This window comes from Mytilus galloprovincialis, chromosome 7, assembly GCF_965363235.1.
Source record: "Mytilus galloprovincialis chromosome 7, xbMytGall1.hap1.1, whole genome shotgun sequence".
Classification (NCBI taxonomy): domain Eukaryota; kingdom Metazoa; phylum Mollusca; class Bivalvia; order Mytilida; family Mytilidae; genus Mytilus; species Mytilus galloprovincialis.
Genome location: NC_134844.1, coordinates 62,564,829 through 62,570,329, shown reverse-complemented (window position 1 = coordinate 62,570,329; position 5,501 = coordinate 62,564,829).

Sequence of the window (5,501 nt, the reverse complement as noted above, 5' to 3'; positions counted from 1 at the left end):
AGTACAGTAAACGCGTAAGCGATTGTACAGTCAATTAATTTATCCGATATTGAACAAAATATAATTTGTGAATCTCTACTGGTGTAATGGCTTTCAAACTTTCAGACAGGTAAGACCATACATCAGAAATAGTACTTTTAAAATTTCTGGACTCAACGATATGTATTTCAATGATTATTGACATTTTTATCGCTGTTGTGTGACAGTTCTGATCGATATATTAAAAGCTCCTCCATTCGACGAAAAACGTTTGTATGCATACGTCGTTTATTATTTGATTGGTTCATATATACATATAGAATGTTTTGAATGTCTAGAAGAAACGTTATATTGTATCATTTGATTCACTATTGGAAAACTTTCCATGTTGCAACTTGTTATATTTTCGAATGTCGAAAATGTAGAAACCGTACAGTTCCTTTCCCACACAATATAATAATGATGTAATCGGGTTTTTAAGATCCCCACGAATGCCACATTTTCCCATCTTAATGTCTATCAATCTCTTATGAAAGTATGTACAAATGTAAACTCCTGTGTTGTTAAGATGGACATAAAATAAAATTATTCTTTCATCAAGTTGAAAATAAACTACGCTAAATCATTAAGTTTATTCTACAACTATCATAAACTTATCAATTAGTAACGATCAAATGACAATTGTTTATTGGATAAGGTTGACTGAACATTGATGTTTGGGAATTTGCAATAAGCCTTCGGTCACATGGCATGCGCTGATAAAAAAAGAAAGTCAATTTCAAAATTATGATATATATTGATACCCAAATTTATATTTATGAGTTATATACTTATATCTTCTCATATCCATGTTTGTGGTCTAATAACATCGTTTTAATGTCCTTAGTGCAAAAACTTTGTTCTTAATGCACCAATGATTTGTATAGTCCTTCAGTGCACTAAGAAGTCCTTTGCGGTATTTCTACACACCGTACAAAATTTGGCTGTGATCAAAATGTTAAAAAAAAATACCCATTTATTATAACAATTTTTAAATATTTAAGATTAAATTATGCAAGGAAAAGTGTCTTTGTTTTCTGTCAAAATGATTTACCTTTTTTGACATAAAGTTGTCGATAAATAAATTGGATATGCATTTCAATAGCATATTATCAAATTGCTGAAAGATCACCTACATTTTCTTAACAGGGAATCCGTTAGTATTGAAACCCCCTGTCCTTTAGGGTGAATAGGGTATAGAAATATGGTCACTTGGCCAGTCTTCTCCCGACCGGCAGTAAAACGCTTGCCGAAATGGGGCGTCCATTTGGCTGTGCGGGATGTATCAAGTTCGCAGTCACGTCCGGTCAGAACTTGAGGGGGACGTGAAATCTGATGCCTCGTGTAAAGAGACTGCAACGCTCTTTGCTCTTTGCACGTTAAGAATCCTTGCAACAACTCTTTTGAGGGGTCCGTAGGTGGCCTGTTGCAAGACAAAATTTCTGTCCCTATACAAGGTATCCTCATTTTCCAGTGGCAGTCCAAATTTCCCTGACCATCATCCCAGATGGCCTCTATCGTATCAACATACCTAGTGTATATATTGTGAACTTGTTCTCGTCCTGAATATGCATGAAATATTTGCCACTGGACGTTAAGCAACAAACAATCAATCAATCATTCAATCAATCCCTGTCCTTAATAATTCAATTTGTCGTTCTGCATTATTTTGGCGTAAGAAAGACGCACACATTCAGGCTAACGCCCTTAAGGTGTATAGAAAATAGATATAGGAAGATGTGGTGTGAGTGCCAATGAGACAATTCTCCATCCAAATTACAATTAATGAAAGTAAACCATGGTAGGCTTATGTACAGCCTTCAACACGGAGCCTTGGCTAGCAACGAACAACAAGCTATAAAGGGCCCCATGATTACTAGTGTAAAACCATTCAAACGGGGAAAACAACGGTTTAATAGTTTTGTATTTTATATAACTCTCCTGCCCTTACACCCACACTAATATAAGCTGTGATTTCTGTGTGAATAAATTTTTTAAAAGTTTCAAATGAAGTGCATGGATGTAAGTAATGATAGGCAACCGCAATGCCTTCGATAATGAGAAGAAAACATAACGTATAATCGGCTTTAAATTGTCCCGCTTGATCATTATACGTTGTTGTTTCCTATAGAGAAATAAATTATCGATTTAAATTATTTTTTACATCATAAAAAAGGGTACAATATCATAAAATCAATTTTGTGAAAAGCGATGAAAATTTAGTGACCCCAATATAAATTTGAACCCCTCTTAATCTTTCCTGTGTTTACGAGCACAAAATTCAAGGATCCCTAATTTTTTTAACTGTCTTTATGAAAGTTAGCACCGACTGTTAGCTTTACATTAGTAAGTTTGTCTTAAAGATAATTGGCTTTGTGTTAAAACTGTCGTTACGTTGCTGTCTTGCGGACGAATACCCGAAATCTCTGTGTCATCAGCAATCATACAGAAATGACTTTATATCGGGTTATTTGGTTATTTAATACTCTGTTCTTTGCATAGAAATAATTTTTCGTTAATCTGAGCATTGAAAGAATACTTCATATCACAAGATATAAATATGGATACAAAAAAAAATCTAAGCGAAATTGATAATACCGCAAAGCATGAATAAATGTGTTGTATTTCAGTAAATAACACTTGTTTTCGTTTGATTGTAAACATGTTGTAGCCCATCATGCATTATTTCTTGTTTAGTGGATTGGTAAAAAAAGCGCCCCAAAAAAGAGTTCAAAATAAATTACGTCACACGTTAATACATTATAACAAATGCTCGGACATACGTATGGTAATTCATGCATATCCTAAAAGGTCGTGTTCTCGATCTATTAAAACGGAAATGACACGGCCGGGTATTGTAAAGGTTTGAGGGACTTTTAATGTCAAATTCATATCCCTGGGCAACGAAATTATCGATTTGTTAAAAAAAAACACCGTGTTTACGCTGGTGTCTTCCTCGAATGCCAACATTTTATATGTTACCTATTCCTTGAATGCCAACAAAAATATTTCTGTTTTTATAAGTATTTAACTTTAAAAAATAATTAGTGAACTTGATGAAATTGTAACATTTTATCCCATTTTGATAAGAAAAGTAGCAAAATTTAAGGGTTAAATAATTATGAATATAAAGATAGAAAGAAAATGATTTTTGTTACTATTTATTAAAAAATAAATAAATTTGGGAATGAACAAGTTTTATTAACATAAGACATATATATAAATATAACATTTATATTTAGTTAAATATAATTATTTCAAACTAAAAGAGGATATTAGAGATTTATTTTGTTCCATATTATTATAAATATTTATTTGTTACGTATATATACATGAATTATATGAATATTTTAATTAAACAATTAACCATAAAATAGGGTAACAAGAATTTAGTCTATATCGGATTGATTTTTTTAGTTGTTTGTGGCTTTGAACTAGCTGCCAGTAACTGCAAGTTTTCTCAGAGGATGTACTTTACAAGTGTTTTTTGTTTTTTTGGATATACAAGAACCTGACCACGTCTATTCTGTGTAGTATTTCTATTTATTTACATCTGATAAGTTAAACCGGTTTCATCTGATGTGTATAGTTAGTTCCACTATGTGGTATGGGCTTTGCTCATAGTTGAAGACTGTACGGTGGCCTATACTTGTGAATTTCTGTGTCATTTCGTCTCTTGTGGAAATTTGTCTCAATTCCAATCAAACTACATTGCTTTGTTTTATAAGAACACCGATGATTTGCGAACACGATAAACCCCTTACCAGTATCATTTTATGAATCACTTGCAAAAAAGTGTGTAGTATTATTACCAAGAAAAATATCCTGAACAAACTGAACATAATACATCAATAGTATTCTAACACGTGATACAAAGTTTCAAGAAATTTAATCAAGTAATATGGTAGGATGTTACAGTACACACAACTATAGAAATATTGAAAAAAAACCTTCAAAGTCCAAAGAGGCTTCACATTTGTGTAAACTGGAATTTCTCACAATATGCACATGTGATGCAACACTTTTCAAAGTTTCATTTTAAGAGAATCCATATTCGTTCAAGTAGTATCATCAACGTAACAAACATGAATTAGATTTTAACTATCTGTTTAATTATGCCTCGTTCACACGGACATTTAATTCGAATAAAAAAGAAACGTGTATGTACGCGATTAGCGAATTCGATTCGCATTCGATTCGAATTCAATTCGAATTAAATAAAATTGAGAATGGAAATGGGGAATGTGTCAAAGAGACAACAACCCGACCAAATAAAAAAACAGCAAAAGGTCACCAACAGGTCTTCAATGTAGCGAGAAATTCCCGCACCGGAGGCGTCCTTCAGCTAGCTCCTAAACAAATATATACTAGTTCAGTGATAATGAACGCCATACTAATTTCCAAATTGTACACAAGAAACTAAAATAAAATAATACAAGACTAAGAAAGGCCAGAGGCTCCTGACTTGGGACAGGCGCAAAAATGCGGCGGGGTTAAACATGTTTGTGAGATCTCAACCCTCCCCCTATACCTCTAAATGTCCATTTTTGATAAGCATGCTCTCGTGTTGTGATAACTTTTTGCACCTATTCCTCGAAAGCCAACATTATTTATAGGTAAATTGTCGGTAGATCAAAGGATGTTGGCATTCAAGGAATAAACCTATACGCTGACTTATAAAAGTGTTTTAAAATTAGTCTTTCATGCTGTCTAGTCTGAACAATGTTTGTAGGACGTTATAAATAAAAAAGGAAAACCGTCAAAACATTATGTGAACGGAAAATACATGGGCGTTGCATACGTGTCTCAAACGATTTAGAAAATCTAGAATATGTGTGAATAATGAATATTTATATTATTTAGACTTTAATATTGTTGTTTTTTGAATATTGTATCTACAAGTTCATGACGATTTAGAGCTTGGCATTTCGTGTAGACACATGTTTCTTGTTGAAGACTAAACATGCGGTCTTGATTTATCTATAGTGTTTTTGTCGTTTGGTTGCCGTCAAATTGAATTATATCCCATATCTCTTATATTATGAGCTTTAACATCAGCTTATAAGAATTCATTATTGAAAGGTTTATTTGTAATTTTATATGAATATGCCGTAATATATTTATCGGTGTGAGCTGTACCACATCATGACTTATATATGAACTTTATTAATTTCGATCTAAAAAAAGTTCCTAGAAATAGATATTTTAAAAAGTCTTAATAAATTCCAATGATCACAAATCTAATCTAAATCCATTTTTTTCCTGATTCTAACATACGTTTTTCCTTTTTTTTTTGGTTTAATTTTGTAGTAATTTGCTAGTCAGTCAGATTCGGATTCCGGGTGACATTGCGTACGCTTTGTCCTTTGATTTAAAAATACATAATTTTAGCATTATTATTTTTTTTATCTTTGCTACGCTCGATGTTTTTGCTTCCGCTGTATCAAAGCTAGTGAATTAGTCAAAATGTCCGTACAATGTAT